Consider the following 20,960-nt stretch of genomic DNA (forward strand, 5'->3'; position numbering starts at 1 on the left):
CTCGATTCGCTCGCTTTCCTTGTATGAAGGACGCTTGATGCGTGGGGTCGCCAGGACATGTGTAGGAAGAGCGCTAGTGGAGCTTGGATTAACTGCACCAGATGTGTCTGAAGCCAAGGAATCTCGCTTGAGCTTCAGCACTTCAAGTTCATGTTTTTCGCGTGCTTCTCGCTCGGCACGTTTGTGTTCTCGTTCTCTCTCGCGTTGCTCACGCTCGTATTGACGTTCTCTCTCTCTCGTTCCTCACGCTGTTCTCGCTCATGTTCGCGTTGTTCGCACTCGTATTCGCGTTGGATTCTATGTTCTTCACGAGCATCTTTCTCACGTTCTTGCTCGTAATTAAACCGTGAGAGAATGTAACTCTGAATTTTCTCTGGGTCTGTGAGGCCCATATCTTTGGCTTCCTGTACATAAGCACTGGCTGCCATGATGCTAGCCCAATTTAAATAACCAGCGACTCAGTACTGACTGCTACTTCGCAAACGAATGCTAAGAAACACAAGTAAAGAGTACAGACACAAGCTAGTGGTGACCAGTCTTATCTAGTTAACTGGAAAAGAATAAAGCAAAATGCAAATAACTGAGAAGACTCAATAACTAACACAATGGGTACGGCGGTTACCCAGGCGCGAATAAAATCGTCTGGCGTTACCAAGAATAAACTAGAGTTTAGTACTCTATTGATTAATAAAGCAAAATTCACTTGCTAAATTAATGGTAAACACCAGTAAACTTGTGCCTATAAACTTTAATGATAAATTCCTAAATATGAACGAGTGAGTACTATCTCGTGAATAGCTTTAGAGCTAGGAGTTAATATCCTGGAATGAGGTCGCCAATTGTCACGGGGTTTTTATAAATATCACAGGGTTTTTATAAATAAATGCTAAATATTATTTAATTGATAATAATGTTCAATAATATTGCAGAGCAGGGACAATGATTGTCTTACTAAATCAAGCAACGATTACTTTACGCTGACTTGCTTCGCACGATTCTCTAAGAACGAGAATTTATAAACTTCCTCAACAGTACACAGCAGAGACTAATTACTCACAAATGCTGATTATTAGTACTGTTAGCCTCTGGAGAAAGTTTCTTCACCCCTGACAATAAATAACTAATACTAATAACAGTATCAGGTTCTTGCTGATGCTTAACTCCTAGGAGGCACAACGGATTTTAAGCTTAATACACAAGACTGGCCTAAGTACCAGTTATGAATGGCAAAACGTATATGTAAGCTAGGAGCTATATGGGAAATAAGCTTAACTGCGGAGAAATGAAACAAGAGTTTACATTACATTTAGCTCAAGAAAAAGAGCTGTTAAATTTATTGATTACAAAATAAATTTAACATTCCACTTCAAATGATTTCAAATAAAAAGATCGTACTCACTCAATCACACAAGAGCTAAATTCTTACGCCTAGGAAAAACACCTTAACTAAACCCTTAAACTAGGAAAACAAAAAGAAATACTGTGTATCACCAAGGGTGGGAGCACTGGAGAACTGTAGTCTAGTGGAGTCTGGGTGCTTGACCTTTCACACTGCTGGAGCACAGTACCTCTCTCCATCACAACAAACACTGGACTGAGTTCAAATGATGCATGTGGTAGAATGCACAGGCCAGCCCAGAAGCGTGGCCAACGGTTTAGGCAAGCAGGGGCGAACAATAAAGAAACAATAATATTGCTCAGTAGAGCACTCAATGACGTGCATTAGATCGGTCACTTTTGAAACAGTGACGGATGTTTTGAAAAGTATACCACCGAAATGGAGAGAAAAACGGTTAACTGAGCGATACACAGTGAGTTTTCCACTAATAGTTCGTGGATTCTCACAAAAGGATAATGTCGCGAATTTGATTCGTGACAACGACCTGACAAAACTGTTACCATCCTGCTTTGCAGTTGTCATCCTAGTTATAATAATAATAATAATAATTCATTCATTCATTGCCAGACCCCATGTATCCCAAACGGGGTGGCCAAGGGCTTAGAGTTAATTGTTTTACAGGGAGGGGCACTAATCCTCCACCAACCCCACTTGACACGTAGGGAGAACGTTATGCCAACAGCATCTGGTGTTCCCAGGCGGTCACCCAACCAAGTACTAACCAGACCCAACATTGCTTAACTTCGCTGATCGGACGGGAAACAGTGTACTCAACGTGGTATGGCCGATAATAATAATAAATAATAATAACAATAATAATAATAATAATAATTATAGTAGAGTAGTAGTAGTAGTAGTAGTAGTAGCAGCCATAGTAGTAGCAAGCAGTACCGGTAGCAGTAATCACATGTTAACATGCATGATACAGAGGAGGACAAACAGCATAATCTTCCTGGCAAAACACGTGGACACAGCTTTGACATATGGAACCAAACAGTGCCATAAAATGCTGTAATGGTAGGGTTATAGTACTGTACTACTAAATTAATGTTTGAGAGCAACGCAACCTTCTGTCAAGGCAAACAGATTCTGCATTGAGTCGACACATGCTATTTCAGTGTTTGTTCTCCTCTGTATCGTACCTAATAGCATGTGGTTATTATTATTATTATTATTATTATTATTATTATTGATATAAGTATGATGACACCTGCAGCACAGGATGGTAAAAGTTTTGTCAGGTCGTCATATACGGATGCGAGACATTCGGCCTCGGTCTATGTCCAATCCTTTGTTTGTCCGCTAACTTCTCCTAGGCTATTCAATGGATGTCAGTGAAACGTCGCTTGTGTATTTTAGTGGGCTGTAGGCATGTCGTGTCCTATGTTATTCTTCCCAAACAGCTGTAGTCATCCCATAAAGGACTACAATGGATTGTATTACCATGGTGAAGTGCTGTAGGGAAGGTCCAGCGGTTATGATAAGAAAGGTCTGTGGTCAGTTCTGTGGTTAATAAATCAGAGCTCCGTAATATAGGCAAGTTTGGGTCTGCAGTTTTTACTTGTAATGTTAGGAACACTATATATCTATGATTTGTTATTATTTTATTATCGCCCAATTTTAGAAGGCGGAGCGATAATGTTTTTGCCTGCATCTGTGTGTGTGTGTGTGTGTGTGTGTGTGTGTGTGTGTGTGTGTGTGTGTGTGTGTGTGTGTGTGTGTGCGCGCACATATGCTTCTGTTCGTGTGTGTGTGTGTGTGTGTGTGTGTGTGTGTGTGTGTGTGTGTGTGTGTGTGTGTGAGTGTGCACATATGCTTCTGTTTGTGTGTGTGTGTGTGTGTGTCTGTGTCTGTGTGTGTGTATGTGTGTGTGTGTGTTCCCATTATATCTCATGAACGGCTTATGCTATCAACATGAAACCTTCAGTATAACAAGATATGGCCAAATTCTTGGATAGTTCGAAAGAGGACACTCGAAGTCAAGGTCCAGGTCACCAAACTAACTTCCAAAGGCCAACTAGTTTTTATCGCCCGCCTTTAGCGCTATTATATCTGATAAATGGCTTGAGCTATCAGCATAAAATCTTCATGTTATCAAACTATAGCCTAAATTTCGGACTTGGCCAACTGCACATCCTGGCGGGCGTTTAGCATTCGGCTCCCATATGCCTTTATTTATTATTATTATTATTAATGCATACAACGTATATTCATCGGTAGAGGGTGAACAACAGGCCTGGTGGCCCACGGATGAGGTGAAGGATATTGTTGTGTCGGATTGGGGAAGGAGTAGAGTCCATGGTGGGTGGCAGAGAGAGGGGTGCAACGGGGGTACCGGTGCGAGGTATGAGTAAGTGACGAGTTGTCGACGGTGGGACAGGGACAATGTGGTTAGCAGATATACAGACATAAGGACAATCATATGTATTATTACAGTATACAGATTTACAGTGTAGTAGTAAGAGTAGCGGTAGTAGTATTGTGAGGGAAATTAGACACAATGGGAAAAGGGGGATTAATAGAGGCAGCGCCAATACTGGTAGTAACAGATTCAGCAGTCTTGTGCTAACGTTCTTTGTGTGGGAGGGACCTATCTATCTATCTATTACCAGACGCCTCAATCCCGTTCGGGGTGGCCACAAACAAATCGCCTCCACGTCGCCCTGTCCCCCGCCATTTCACTGCCCTGCTCCCAACTCACACCCCCCTCTCTCATATACCTCTCCACCCCATCCCTCCATCTCATCCTCAGCCTCCCCCTCCCTCTTCCCCCCTCCACCTCACTCACATACACTCTCTTCGTCAGCCTCTCACCCTCCATCCTCTCCACATGGCCAAACTACCTCAGTGTGTTCCTCATAAAGCTTCCTATCGCATCCACATCCACACCACAACGCTCCTTTATATCCTCATTCGTCAGCCTGGCTCTCCATGTGACTCCACAGGCTCCTCTTAAATAACTCATTTCCACTGCTCTCACTCTTGACTTGTGTCCTTCCAATAACGTCCAAGCTTCACTTCCATACGTTAGAGTTGGTATCACAATCCTGTCATGTAGTAACTTTTTCACTTGCATGCTCACTTCCCTGTTTCTTATCACTGCTTTCAAAGAACGAGCAACTTTTCTCTCCTGCTGTACCCTTTCAAGCACTTCACCCTCCAAACCTCCATCCTTACTCATCACACTACCCAAGTACTTAAACGTACTCACATTTTCCAATTCCTCACTATCCAACCTCGCTGTACATTCAATGACTTCACCTCTCTCAAAGACCATCACTTTACTCTTCCCTACATTCACCTTTAGATTCCGTTTCTTACACACTCTTTCAAACTCATCCACCAAGCATTGCAGCTCCCCTCAATAACACAGTATCATCCGCAAATAACAGTACAGGGAGTTTCCAAACACTATCCTCTCTCACCAGGGCCACTCCAACATGATGATGTGAGGAATAATGTAATACAGTAGGGGTTATAGGATCGGACGACTAGAAACCCCCTAAGGCATGTAACGGCTCGCAGTACGAGGATACCGGGAAGTAAGAGTAATAAAAGCGGCAAAGACTGAAAGAAAATAATGCACTTATGAGGTGAAGCAACAGTTGAGGTCTAGATAACGTGGCGTAGCATAATACCACAGCTGTATCTTCGTTGTCTCATAATATTTTGCTTTGTTTGCATCTAATATTATCTGGCTATAAAAAAGTATTGGTGAATGCACTCCTCTGCCCATCACAATGTGGTGTATTTGCCCACATAAAATAACTGCAACATTTATAGCCATCCGCACAGCTACTGTGGGAATCAGCATAAAATTCACAGTCATTCTGTATTATAGCTATAAACAATCTAGGAATAAAATATTCACAAAACTTATCACTGCAGTGATAATGACCAGTTGCAGCATATATACAACTGGCTCGGTGCTTTATTTGGATGATGAGGATTCGAAACAGATGAGTCGTGTCTGGACCAGTTTCACAGGACACCGTGATAACACAATAGTCTATGTCATATGGTATGTATGTTATGAACGTATAATGTTTTGCAGCAGAATAGCATGGAAATATTTCGAATCCAATATCATTAGGTTTCTAACTATTCGCCTCGTAGCTCAGTTCCAAACTGAGGTAGCACTCACAGTTGTCCGTTTGCCTGAACTATCTCTAACCCTGACTTCCACTTCCTTCCACTGGGGGGGGCACAGAAACTTTGGTGCGTGGGTGTACAAAGGCAAACCGACAGGAACAGACCCCACCGTTCGTTTCTTTGAAGTTAATTGAAGAGAGGCTATAACTACCAAAATTGTTCTATTAATCAATGATAAAGACGGGAGAGGCCGAAGGCTTCTCCCATCCACCAAACCCTCAGACCAAAACCAACTGGAAAGGATGAACATGGGGCATAGAGCTGTCCTAACATTTTCATGGGAAAGGATGAAAGAAAGTAAAATATAAAGCTATCTTCCTCCATCTGTGCTCTCTCCATCTCTCCACTGAAGTTCTTCTTCCCATGGGCTGTGTGCTAAAAACGAGGCTTGTGACCAACCTAGAGATTGGGGCATTAAATAAGTCTGGCTTGACGCAGTGCTGCATAAAAGCAAAATAAGTCTACTAAAACATGACCTGTGTCTTTTACAAGTTTGACCGAGACTCTCAAGTTTATGTCAATTAAAGTTAGGCTTGTGAAAACTTGTATGTCCAGTAGTTTGATACAGATACCTATGACACTAAAAACATCCAGTACATCTCTGAAGTCATTGCCTGTAGCTGTAAAAAAAAAAAAAATAGCACCAGATCATTTGCAATTATTCATTATTATGTATATGGGTAACACACTTCACATCGATTGATGAATCATCATTTTGTCTGGTATTTTGTGTTCAATGATGTCCGTTGCTTTCACGTCATTTTTATGAACTTTTTAACATGACTTTGTACATATCAGAAATATTGCCGACATGACAGCGTAACTGAATTCTCCTTATGTCGGATATGCCTATAGCTCTTACTGTAGTTGTTACACCAAAGACACTGTTGCACAGTTCCAATACAGTCCATCACTACGGAGGTTATGATAAAGTGGTCCTACAATTCCGGATGTATTACATCATTAGTGTGATGATGATATATGGCAGGTTACAGTGTACAACTATCATAATGTCCAACGTACGCTGTTTATGGTCTCCATACTATGCAGACCAATTTGTACTATTTTAGTTACAAATTACATGGTCTCCTTTCTTCTCCACGTGCCAATATACTCTAGACTTGTGAAACCAACTTGCATTAACTTGGACATATTGCCAGTCTTTATTCAATGATGATAATGTAGGTTACGTAATATTTGTATGAGTACTGTTCTTTCCAATATCGTCTATGTTATGAAGTTTTACACTAAATTATTCATAATTGATGTAAGGATGCTGGATACTTGTGTTGTAGAGTTCTTATAGAATCCTTCAAAATAAAAATGTAGACTTATACAGTTCTAACACAGTGTCAGTTAAGAATATTATTCTATACTTAATGTAGTACAGGAGTTTTTATCGTATTTTTGTACTGTTAATAAGTAATAAAATAATTACAAACTTTCATCAGATTAAGAAATCCACGTCACTTTCCTTCTCGTCCTAAATTAATCAATAGTTCTGCAAATAGCAATTTTCATTCTCATTGTAATATCTCACTGAAATGATTGGTCATTTTGTTTGAAATATCTTCTCCTACGAGTGCATCCTTATTCTGTGATTGACTATTGTATATCAGAACACACTGTTGTATTTCAGCGACCATAGGCATTGCTTAGAAACGTCATATTTCAAACTTAGTTCAGAGTATAAACAACTGGAACATAATGAGTCCAACACGATTACGTAGTGCGCCTGGGTTTGGGGCGGTTGCATGCCAGTCAAGTTCGGCTCAAGCATCGTTCGGTTCAGTCACAACAGTCACAACTGTCATAATCATAACGCTGAGATCCTAGAGGGGAATATTATCTCTGAAAATCATTTGTGATACCCGATGCTGAAAACGTGCGGCACTAGCTAACCAGATTTACTTTCAGTAACTCTCTACTGCCCTTCAGAATCTGTGGAATTTCATATTTCCTTCTCCTTCTCTTGTTTTACAATACCGCAATTTTTTTCCTGTCTGTCTATCATATTTCGTACTCTCTCGTTCAGTGTTCTCTCTCTCTCTCTCTCTCTCTCTCTGGACGTATTGTATGCTGTCTAGTGAGCATAGAGGGTTCTAAACTCCTACCAAGATAACAAAGCCCTATTGGTAATTTCTCTCTCTCTCTCTCTCTCTCTCTCTCTCTCTCTCTCTCTCTCAGGTCCATCTGGTCCGTCTGGTCCGTAGGAGGAATTTGGCCCCCATTAGTCTCTCTCTCAGGTGTGTCTGGTCCGTAGGAGGAACTCGGCCCCCATTACAATAGCAAAGTGCTCTAGTGTCATGCAGGCGGACTGTCCCCCTGTTTCTTGTGCAAATTCGTGTACACACCCTTAGGCAGACTGCAAGATCTTGCCTTAAAGGAACGTTTTAACCCGGTGACTGCGGGAGGTATTGTGGGAAGTAAAATTGCACGTCGTACTCAGAAATTAAGTGCAAAGTTCGTTCTTCATAGTCGAAACGACAGTCGTGTGTTTATATATATATATATATATATATATATATATATATATATATATATATATATATATATATATATATATATATATATATATATATATATATATATATATATATATATATTTATGTCATAGATTTCTAGAGAGCAGTATTAAGACAGCCTGTCGATAGCTGCATTACAATAAACGTAGGCAATTCACAGCCAATGAGTTAACACATTTAGAGTATGAATATTTTTTTCCTTCATATTATTCTTACATTCTAAAAGGACATTTCTTCTTCTAGGGATAAACTTTACATACAGAACTTCGTAGATGTACCCATCATTAACTCTAAGCTAAATGTAATTAAGTGATAATGACAAGAATAGAATTAACATTAAATTTCTGAAATGACTTAACAAAATATCGAAATGAATGGATCTTGATTCTGTGGCTCTGTTATTTTTTTTGTACTTCGAGGGAACAACCTTGTGGACATCTGGCCTTTGGTTCTTTCTTCCTTACATAAAAAAAAACTCGTGTCAAGTTCAATATAATTCTAATCATACCACCAGCATCTGAGACAAATATACCTGAGGCGGTACCGCTGACTGCTATGATCTCCCATCTGAAAAAATAAATAAACGAAGAGTGTGAAAGAACAGAGCCTATCGTTTCGGAAGATTCGCTCTCATGATTTGTTGCCTTGGAGTTGAACATGTGCTTGAATTGAAAATAAGTAGTTAGTAAGCAAGCCTTATTTTTTTTTGGATATCTGTGTTGTTAAAGCAGGTCTTTGTTACTACGTGTGAAAGAGGATGGTATATAAGGCTTTATATATACCGTGTATATATATATATATATATATATATATATATATATATATATATATATATATATATATATATATATATATATATATATATATGTTGTAAGGAGTATACGGTTTGCAGATTTTGCGAATTTGATCCCCAAGCTGTATAAAACCTTCTAAGGGTAGCAAGAACCTCATTATCACCATCGTTTCCTGCCCACCTTACGATTGGGTAGGGTAGGGTCCAGAAAACCATGGATGAAAGCAGGACAGAGAGAGACCTATTAACATGCCTGGTGAATTGATCCAGAGTTATCTACACTTCAATCAAGCTTCAGAACTAATTCCTTTACCTCCCGGATAATCATTGGCGGGGGACAGGAAGACATGGAGGCAATTTGTTTGTGGCCACCTCGTATGGGATTCGTCTGGCAATAGATAGATAGACAGATAGTTTCACATATGCCAGCTAGATAAAGATAATCCATCATCTATGTCTATCGAGTTAACGGGTTCTGTCAGTTCCGTATAACGTGTTCCTCCGTACATCCAGTCACGTCGATCTTCTGTTAATTCGCCATCTTTATTAAATTCTATACCTCGGATTTTTACAAACACATTTACCATACCTGTTCACCTTCTTGGCTTGACACACATAATCCCATCATCAAACTCACTCCCATATAATCTTTCCACCACCTTGTCATACATCAACACTATCCTATTATCAGCAGGCATCGAATCTCAGCTTTCTTATCCTACGCGTCCTGCATACCCCGCAAACGTTTCTCACCAAGCAGCATTCGGAGTGCAACACCTGCACTGCACAATGAATCTACTATCTAAAGTTTACCCTCCTTTACCACTTTATCTTTCCATCGATTAGACTACTCTCAAAATTTTATTGCTTTTTCCTTGCCCTCTGCAGTCTTTTATACGCACTGAGACACGGCGTCTCGAAATAAACAAGTCTTGAAGTTTAGCTCTCCTTTCTTTCTTTCATTCTCTCTATCTCCCTTTTCTTGGCGAGAACAATCATGCGGACTTCTTTCATTTTCTTCCCTCTTCCTTGCATAAAAGAAAAAGCTTGCTCTGTGGGTTTGACCTTTGAACTATTGTCCTCAGAATAATATCACTACATCCTGAGTTGGCCTAAAATTTCCCCTGCAATGTTGATTCACACTGAATCAAAATCTTTTATGATAAGAGCCGAACCTTTGACCATGCCCTGTAACTTTTACCTTTTACTTATTGTTTTCAAAATCAAAACATATAATCTTTTTCGGTCCCTCACACCCTTCTCCATGTTTGGTCGAAATACGCTCAATCATATTTGAGTTGGCATTGTCCTTGACCAATGACCTATGACCTTTTTTGACCCAAATTAATCACTTGTTCCTGTAATAGACATCAGCCCTTACCCAAAAATTTAAGTGATTTCTTCCAGTATGTTTTTTTTTTTTTCCATAATCCAGCTGAGAAACAAAAAAGAGAGACAGACGTAATATCAAACCAAGCACACAACCCATTCTCGATACGCATGGGAGTGTAATAATAACATTTCCACTAGTCTTGACGTTACTTTATAATATCCACATCTGGCACCCATGCCTTAATGTGGAACTACACTCCTTCATGTAATCCTCTAGCCACTCCCATTCTCTGACTGTATTTACAAAGAAATGTCACGGAGTTGAGGGAGTTAATGGGAACTGCTTCTGAACTCTTCTCCAATTGTATATTGTAAGTGTGGTAGCAGCAAGAACAATAGAAAGACAACTTCGTCCTCAAAGGGTGAAAAAAAAAAATGTTGTTGAAGGTCTAATTAGAGAGCCGAGTGGTATCTCATATGTTTGGTATCACCCAAGGGTCCAAACCTTTCAGTTCCATTAATCATCCAATCGCTACTCGTCTTCTCGGTTTCCTTTCTGTGTAAGTGATTGTGAAACAACACACACCTGGGTGGAGAAATTCCTAAGTGCCAAGGAGATATCTTACCCCTTCACTATTATGGTCTTTTGCACAGTTAAATCAGACGATCTCCAAAGGTTGCTATTTAGAATGAATGAATCTTTGAGTGTGTGGTGAAATGATGAAACATAGGGGAGAGATAGTATTAGAATGGATATGAAAGATGTGCAGATTGGCCTGGGAGGAAGGTGGAGTCCCTGAGGATTGAAAGTCAGGTATAATTATATCCCCCTGCAAAGGAAAAGGGGGAAAAGAAGTGTGTGGTAATCATAGGGGCGTTTGTCTTCATAGCGTAATAAGAAAAGTATATGGTAGAAGACATATTGACAGAATCAGGGAAGTAACAGAGGAATTATTTGGAGAAGAATAGAGAGGTTTTAGGAAAGGAAGAGATTGTGTAGGTCACATATTCATCCTTAGGTCGTTACTGGAAAAGTATCTAGAGAAGAGAATAAAACTGTATGAGGCCTTCACGGATTTAGAGAAAGCATATGACAGAGTTGGAGTAAATGGGAAGCTGTTGAATGACATGAATAGTATGTATGAGGGTGCTAAGGCTGCAGTGCGTGTGGATGGCGAACTGAGTGAATTTTTCAATCTGAATGTTGGTTTGACACAGGAATGTGTCATGTCTCCATGGTTGTTCAACCTGTGTATGGATGGAGTTATAAAAGACATACAAAGTAGGGCAGTGGATGATAGAGTGGCCATAATGAGAGAGGGCAGAATTTGGAAACATCCTTTTCTTTTGTTTGCAGATGATACTGTATTGTTAAGGGAAGACAAAGAATTGCAAGGCTCGGTGAATGAGTCTGGGAGAGTGCGTAAGAAACGACACCTAAGGGTGAAGGTAGGGAAGAGTGAAGATGTGGTCTTCGATGGAAGGAAGTCAGTGAATGTACAATGAGGTTCGATGAGGAGGAAATGGAAATTTGAGTGCGTTTAAGTACTTGGGTAGTGTGATGAGTGGATGGAAGTTTAGAGGGTGAAGTTCTTGAATGGGTAGAACTGGGAAGAAAGGTTGCTGGTTCTTTAAATCAGTGGTAAAGAACAGGGAAATGAGCATGGAAGTAAGAAAGTCGCTGCATGATAGTACTGTGATACCAACTCTAACGTATGGAAGCTATGCTTGGACCTTATTGAAAGGACACAAGTTAAGAGCGAGACCAGTGGAAATGAGTTATCTGAGAGGGGCATGTGGAGTTATATGGAGAGACTGCTGACAAATGAGGAAGTGAAGGAGTGTTGTGGTGTGGATGACGATGTGATAGAAAGCGTCAGGAGAAATACACTGAGACGGTTTAGCCATGTGGAGAGGATGGAGAGCGAGAAACTAACGAGGAGAATGTATATGAATGAGGTGGAGGGGGGAGAGGAAGAGAGAGGGGGAGGGGGAGGCCGAGGATGAGATGGAGGGATGAAGTGGAGAGGTATATGGGGGAGAGGTGTGTGAGCTGGAGGGAAGGTAGCGATATGGCGGGGGATAGGGCGACGTGTAGGCGATTTGTTTCTTGCCACTCCTTATGGGATAAAGCCGTTAGGCAATAGATAGATTCTTTGAACGGAATGGCTGTCCCATAAAGGATAAGGCGTTAGGCATAAAGTGTTGAATTTTTTCCTTCGTAAGAAAGGAACTAAAAGTCTATAGGCCCTCGTTTCATTCAATGACTTTTAAGTAAGAGGTGTGACTCAATATGCTTTCATTTCATTGTGTCTAGATCCATTGCTCGTGAAAGAAAGCCGATCAAAAGCAGGATAAATGGTGAACATAACTGCTTTCATGTTGACCAGATGTATATTATTAATGTTTCCATCATTATCATCATCATTAGGACCTCGTTTCCCGCCTTACGGCAGGGTGAGGAGTAGCAATTTCCAGACAGCCCAAATTTGCCAATTCCAATGGGCCATGCTTCCATTCGCTCACAATTCAAGCCCCCGGAATCCTGACTCTACCAAATACGCCAAAAACATTCAGCACGTTCTGCAGCTTCACATAAAGGAATCCGATAGAGTCAATCCAGACGCTGTCAAATTAAAAAGGGGTGCCAAATCCCTGATCATGCACTTCTCACAATATTCATCCAGCCAGCTCCATCTCTTGTCAGTCTCCTAGCCTCATCGACTTCCAAACCTCTCTTCCTCACACACTCATCCAAGGTAACCATCCACCTTCTCCTTGGCCTACCTCGCCTCCTTCCTCCTTTAAATTAGCGCAGATATACCTTTTTCACCACTCTACCGTATTGTTATCCATTATCTCCACATGACCATACCATCTCACTACACTGTCTTCGATTCTGGTGCCCACAGACTTCCTCACTCCACATCTTTTACGAATCACATTATTTCGTATCCTACCCACTCTCTGTACTTCACGTACATTCCTCAGCAGCCCCATCTCCACTGCTGCCACTCATGACTTTTCATTTTCATGCCACACCATAGTCTGTCAACCATATGTTAAAGTTGGCACTAACACTCCTTCATGTTTCAATTTATAGATAATTTTACAGTCTGAATCACCTACATTGCTTCGTGCCTGATTAAAAAAAAAAAATATAGTGTCTCGGTTAAAATATATATATATATATATATATATATATATATATATATATATATATATATATATATATATATATATGTGTGAAGGTGGATGGAATAGTTGGTGAGTGGGGTGTGCCTGCTGAGATAGATGAGAATGGCAGTGCGTTAGTGGACATTTGTGCTGGGAGGGGGTTGGTGATAGCCAATACCCTCTTCAGGCATAAAATGATCCACAGGTATACATGGCGAGTGATGAGAAGGGTGGGTGGTGAACTGAAATAAAGGAGGGCAATGATTGATTATGTGTGTGTGGATGAAAGGATGTGAAGATGTGTAATGGATGCAAGAGTTTATAGAGGTTGGGGGAGTGGACTTTCTGACCACTACTTGGTGGTGGCCAAAATTAGGATCCAAGTAAGATGGAGAAATAGAAGAAGGGAAAGGCTACAGGAAGGAGTAGTTGCAAGGAGAGTGGAAAGGTTATAAGAGGATGAGAAAAAGGAAGAGTATAAGAGAGAAGTGGAGGAACGATTGGGCAAATACGAATTGAAGCAGATGGGGGACGTGGAAGGTGTGTGCAGGATATTTACAGAAGAAATATGTGCAGCATGTGATGTTGTGTGTGGGAGGAAGAGAAGACGAAAGGGGGTGCAAGGAACAGCGTGGTGGACTCAAGAGGTGAGACAGGCTGTGGCACAAAAGAAGAAAGCATACAATGAATGGATGAGAAATAGGGGCTTGGAAGTAGTTGAGAGGTGGAAGAGAGAGTTATATGTAGGAAGAAAGAGAGAGGTGAAAAGATTAGTAAGAGAGAGTAAGAAGAGAGTGGATGAGGAATTTGGAAGGACTTTGAGTGTAAAGTGGAGGGACTGTAAGAAAATGTTCTGGAAAGAGGTGAAGAGAATAAGATAGGGTGGAAGTGAGGTTAGCAGGGGAGTGAAAGATAAAAATGGTAGATTACTAGTGGAGAAGGGAGAAAAAGTGAGCAGATGAAGAGAACACCTTAAGGAATTGTTGAACATACAGGATGGAAGTAATGCCAGTATAAGTGGCTGGGGAATGGCTGGAAGGAGGAGGGAGGTGAGAAGACAGGAAGAAATCAGTAGGATAGAAGTTGTGGAAGCAATGAAGAAAGTTAAACTGGGGAAAGCCCCAGGAATTGATGGAGTGTGTGGTGAAATGCTAAAGCATGGGGGAGAGATTGTAGTAGAATGGATGTGGAAGATGTGTAGATTGGTCTGGGAGGAAGGTAGAGTCCCGGAGGATTGGAAGTCAGATATAATTATTCCCCTGTACAAAGGAAAAGGGGAAAGAGAAGTGTGTGGTAATCATAGGGGCATTTGTCTTCTTAGTATAAAAGGAAAAGTGTATGGTAGGATACGTATTGACAGAGTTAGAGAAAGAACAGAGGAATTAGTTGGGGAAGAACAGGGAGGCTTTAGGAAGGGAAGAGGTTGTGTAGATCAGATATTCATTCTTAAAACTTTAGTGGAAAAGTTTCTAGAGAAGGGAAAGAAGTTGTATGCAGCTTTCATGGATTTGGAGAAAGCATAATCAAGGATTGTGGAAAATATTAACCCGCCCCGTCCCGTCGACGTATGGGTGCGTTGCAACGATTTGCATTTGCCAGTCCCGGCGACGTACCGGTACGTCGTGCAATTGCAAGGTCCCTAATTTGCACAATTTTCAATTTTCGCGCTTGATTTTTCGTATGTATACACGGGACACCTTCCTCTATTCCTCTACAAGATGCCAAGCAGGGACAGTGCCTCACACCGCATAACCTCCCCCCTCCCCCTCTCACGCCATTGTCTCAGCAATTCACCTGTCACCAGTGACCTGGCTAGTAAAGATATTCAGGGCCAGAGTGATTCCCCAATCGATGACAATGTGGAGGACAATGTTTACATAGCATTAGAAGAAGAAACAGCCAGAAATAATGATCAGGTAATGTGGCTAAAAAAGGTCAGGTATGGTGATTAGTTAGAGAGTGAAACAATGCTTATAATGCCTTTATTACTGCTTGAAAACCAATATACTCTCATACTACATGTACATTCGTACCAAGTAAGTAAATAAATACCGTTTATGAGTGGATAAAATAGTTGCCCTCCCATAGAACTCGTTTTCTTTGGTGCCAGCATGTTAGAAAACCCAGTCGGGTAAGGAGGAACTCCTACCTGGATTGGGTATTTTAAACCTCAGGTGAGCGATTTCTCTATGAATTTTCGATGTTTCTCACCAAAAGCGAAGGTTTTAGCCAAAATTTTTTTTTTCGAAAATACCTAGGGACTAGGGGATGTCGGAGGTGTGGAAAACCTCGGGACGTGACGGGTTAAGAATATATGGAGTAGATGGGAAGGTATTGAATGCTGTGAAAAGTATGTATGATGGTGCTAAGGCTGCAGTGCATGTGGATGGTGAACTAAGTGAATTTTTCTCTATGAAGGTTGGGTTGAAACAGGGATGTGTCATGTCTCCATGATTGTTCAATTTGTACATGGATGGGGTAATAAAAGAGGTACAAGGTAGGGTAGTGGATGTTGGAGTGGCCCTGGTGAGAGAGGATAGCGTTTGGAAACTCCCTGTACTGTTGTTTGCAGATGATACTGTGTTGTTGAGTGAAGACGAAGGGGAGCTGCAAGGCTTGGTGGATGAGTTTGGGAGAGTGTTTAAGAAACGGATCTAAAGGTGAATGTAGGGAAGAGTAAAGTGATGGTCTTTGAGAGAGGTGATGTCAGTGAATGTACAGCGAGGTTGGATGGTGAGGAATTGGAAAATGTGAGTACGTTTAAGTACTTGGGTAGTGTGATGAGTAAGGATGGAGGTTTGGAAGGTGAAGTGCTTGAAAGGGTACAGCAGGGAAGAAAAGTTGCTGGTTCTGTGAAAGCAGTGATCAGAAACAGGGAAGTGAGCATGGAAGTGAAAAAGTTACTACATGACAGTATTGTGATACCATCTCTAACATATGGAAGTGAAGCTTGGACGTTGTTGGAAAAACACAAGTCAAGAGTGAGAGCAGTAGAAATGAGTTATTTAAGAGGAGCCTGTGGAGTCACATGGAGAGACAGGCTGACGAATGAGGATATAAAGGAACGTTGTGGTGTGGATGTGGATGTGATAGGAAGCGTTATGAGGAACACACTGAGGTGGTTTAGCCATGTGGAGAGCATGGAGGGTGAAAGACTGACGAAGAGAGTGTATGTGAGTGAGGTGGAGGGGGGAAGAGGGAGGGGGAGGACGAGGATGAGACGGAAGGATGGGATGGAGAGGTATATGAGAGAGGGGGGGGTGAGTTGGGAGCAGGGTAGTGAAATGGCGGGGGACAGGGTGACGTCGAGGCGTTTTGTTTGTGGCCACCCCAAACGTGATTGAGGCGTCTGGCTATATATATATATATATATATATATATATATATATATATATATATATATATATATATATATATATATATACTGTATATCCCTCTCCAGGGGCGAACCTAGTGAGTGGTAGGAGAAGTTACCAAAAGCGCTGAGGTCATAGAGATGCCAAATTTCTTGTGATTAATACACACACACACACACACACACAGTCAGGGAGTCATCAGATGCAGACGTCGGACATCGGCGCTCCGTACCAAAACAGTGGCAATTACCTAAATTTGTATCTTTGAATGAGTCAAGCTCTGTACCAGGTTAGACTAAATGATTTTTCATTATTAAAAGGCAAAGAAATTATAAGTTTAAATAAGACTGGTTAAAACAACAAAGAACCACGATGCATTGAGTCAGCTGGGTTTGTTTATACTACAGCAAGACGGGGAATGCGTGCACACTCTGTAAGTACTTACTCTGTTCATTTAGTATTACAAAATGGATACATACTTCAGTAAAACAAATTTGGAAAAGAAAAGGGATAAAAGTAAAAAGCAAAATGATGATTTCTACCAAGAACTGGTTGAAGTGGAGACTCACAATAGACTGGTTGAACGTGTACACAAACTAGAAATGGCTTTCAAAAATGAAATTGATGAAATAAAGAAGCAAATGCACTTGCAAAAGGAAGAGATAGAAAAACTAGGAAGGGAGGCCAATAAGAAAGACACAACCATCAGTGAACTAACAGTGAAATTGAATACACTTAGGAAGAAAGTGAGTGAAATGGGAAGTACAGTAGTCAATCACGAGAGTGTTATGGAAGAGTTAAAAAATGACACAGAGACAATTAGACAAGCAAGCAGTCTTATGGACCAGAGCAGTGATATTGAGGAGAAGATAACACAGGTGAATGAAGCTGTGCAAAGCTACAAAAATGATGAAGAAACTACGTATGCTGAAATGGTGAAAGTAAAGAAAGACTTAGAATCAAGGGTGGAGGAAAAAAGTATTAAAAAGGAAGTGAAAAGAATAATCCAAAACAATCCAAAGTTAGTCAGAGATTCAGTAGAAATAAATAAATCATAGTAATCACTGGTATAGAAGAGGAAGAAATTAAAAACAAGATCACTAGAGACAAAAAGGAGATGGCAAATGTAATGAGCTTACTGAAAGAAGTATCAGAGGAAATCTGTAGTAAAGACATAAAGGAACACAAAAGGTTAGGGAAATATGAGAAAAGCAAGACAAGACCTCTAAAGGTGACTTTCCAGAGTGTAAACACTGTGGAAGAGATACTAAAAAATGCAAAGAATCTTATGGAAAAAGAGGAGTTCAAAAATGTATGGATAAAAAGATGCCTAACACAAGAGGAACTGGAATTACTGAAAGAGAAAAGGGAGGAAGCAAAAACAAAAAATGAGGGAAGATCAGAAGAGGACAAGAAGAAATTTTTTTACAAAGTAATAGGATTGCAGGTACGAAAGTGGTACACAAACAGGATGGAAGAAAAAGGAGGAAGTTAGTAGAACCATGTCATGACAAGTATATAAACAAGATGATAAAGTTGATGTACTCAAATGTGGATGGAATGGTATCTAAATTACTAGAGATGAATGATTATGTCAGAGAAAATGAACCACAAATAATATGTCTAACTAAGACAAAATTAACACCAAGGATATCCAATGACATACTAAACTTAGAGGAATACAATATATGGAGAAGAGACAGAAATTTAAAAAAAGGAGGAGGAATTATAATATTAACTAAGAAAAATCTAAAAGTCAAGGAAATAAACCTAGATATACCATCACAAGTAGAACTGATTGCAGTAGAGATCGACACATCTGAAGGCAAAGTAATTGTAGCCAATTTGTATATGCCACCCAGATCAAACACATGGGAAAGAGACGAATATGAGGACTTGGCAGAGAGTACAATTCAAAGTATAAGATCCTTGCTACATAAAATGGAAGAGAAATCGGAAAGAATTATACTAACTGGGGACTTCAATACAAATATAAATTGGAATACTCTAGATATAAATAGCCAAGAAAGCTGTTGGGACCAAAAGCTCCTGGATCTCGTACAAGAGTTTTTCTTAACGCAACATGTGAGGGAAACCACTAGAAAAAGAGGACTTGATGTACCTTCAGTGCTAGATCTAATATTTACTAGGCAAGAAAATGACATTGACAGTTTAATATATCACCCTCCACTCGGCAAAAGCGATCATGAAGTACTTCAGGATAGCATATGACATAGTAAACAGCAATGACAGTTACAAAAAGAGCATAAACTATAAAAAGGGAAATTATCAAGACCTAAAGAAGTATTTCTTAGAAGTTGATTGGGAAAATGAGCTTAGAGGACAAGATTTAAATGCTGTATATAAAAATTTTTGTGAATTTTATGAAATAGGAGTCCAGAAGTACATCCCACAGCACAAAGAAGCAGATAAGAAAATACAGAAATGGTTCAACACAGAATGTAAAAAATCAAAAGAAAGAAGAGATTTGTTGTGGAATAGATACAGAAGACACAATAGTGAAAGGGCGTATAATAATTACAAACAGGCAAGAAACGACTATACAAGAATAAGGAGGGAAGCCCAAAAATAGTTTGAGGAGGATATAATAAATAAAAGTAGTGATCAACCAAAGCTGTTTTACAGCTATATCAGAAGCAAAACCAAAGTAAAAGATATAGTACAATCCATTACGGACGAGGGAATCACTTATACACAAGAGAAAGATATTTGTGAAGCACTAAATAAGAATTTCCAATTAGTTTTTACAGAAGAAAAAAATTTTGAGAGGGACTATGTGGAACACGCATGTCCACACATACTACCAGATATACAAATAGCAGAAAAAGTAATACAGGAGGAGTTAAGTAGATTAGACAGAGGAAAAGCAAGTGGTCCTGATGAAATTTCATGTTGGGTGTTACGAGAATGTGCAAAGGAGTTAAGAAAACCATTATTTTTAATTTTCAAGAAATCCTTGAGTCAAGGGAAACTACCTGATATTTGGAAAAAAGCAAATATAGTCCCTTTATTCAAGAAAGGAAATAGACAAAATCCACTCAACTACCGACCAGTATCACTGACCAGTTTTGTAAGCAAGGTCTTAGAGAAACTTATAAGAAAAGCTTGGGTAAATCATCTAGAAGAACACAGTATGATAACAGAAAGACAGTTTGGTTTCAGAAAAGGAAAATCATGTGTTACTAATCTGTTGAGCTACTATGACAGAGTAACAAACACAATACAGGAAAGGGAAGGATGGGTGGACAGTATCTATTTAGATTTCAAGAAAGCTTTTGACACAGTACCACACCAAAGACTTTTATGGAAGCTGTACCATCAAGGAGGAATTCGAGGCAAACTGTTTTGTTGGATGCAAGACTTTCTCATAAAAAGAGAAATGAGGACAGTACTAAGAGGAAACTACTCATCATAGAAAGAAGTGACTAGTGGAGTACCACAGGGTTCGGTGCTGGCACCAATCATGTTTTTAGTGTACATAAATGATATAAACAGTAACACTGGAAATGAGAGCTATCTGAATATGTTTGCAGATGATGCAAAAGTACAAAGGAGAATTACTAGCACAGACTCTTGTAGGGAGCTACAAGAAGAATTAAATAAACTTCATGAATGGAGTAGTACATGGCAAATGGAATTCAATGTGGACAAGTGTCATGTAATCAAGTTTGGTAAAAGTGGAAAAAGACCTGATTGGGATTATAAGTTAGGAAATAAAACCCTATACACATCAGAAAGAGAGAAAGACCTAGGTGTGATTATCAATAACAGACTATCTCCGGCTGACCACATCAGTGAGAAGGTACGGAACATGTATACACTGCTTGCAAATATGAGAATAGCATTCACATACATAAATGAAGACATGCTAAGAAGTATAATAACATCATTCATTAGACCAACCCTGAAATATGCATCAATAGTCTGGAGTCCTCATCTCAAAAAGCATATAGACAAGATTGAAAAAGTTCAAAGGGCCGCTACAAGATGGATACCAAGCTTAAGGGACCTAAGCTACGGAGAAAGACTAAATAAACTGAATCTACCAACACTATAGGAGAGAAGGAAAAGAGGTGACATGATAATGCTATATAAGTGCATATCAGGAAAGGAGAAAATAGACATAAATGATTACTTAACATATGGAGAAGCATCAGCAAGAGGACACTGCAAAAAACTGCATAAGAAGAGAGGTGATAAAGACG

The 20,960-nt window shown here is 39.9% G+C and overlaps 1 non-coding gene across 1 annotated transcript; it reads right to left on the reverse strand.

The window, feature by feature from the left end:
- Nucleotides 1–2,072: 2,072 nt before the first annotated feature.
- Nucleotides 2,073–2,191, reverse strand: LOC145416717 (5S ribosomal RNA). The gene has a single exon (XR_013900327.1). It is a non-coding gene; the product is annotated as a 5S ribosomal RNA (ribosomal RNA).
- Nucleotides 2,192–20,960: the final 18,769 nt, after the last annotated feature.

The sequence above is a fragment of the Coenobita brevimanus genome, chromosome 13 (assembly GCF_032717465.1).
Source record: "Coenobita brevimanus isolate Jiangsu-jjx chromosome 13, ASM3271746v2, whole genome shotgun sequence".
Lineage (NCBI taxonomy): Eukaryota > Metazoa > Arthropoda > Malacostraca > Decapoda > Coenobitidae > Coenobita > Coenobita brevimanus.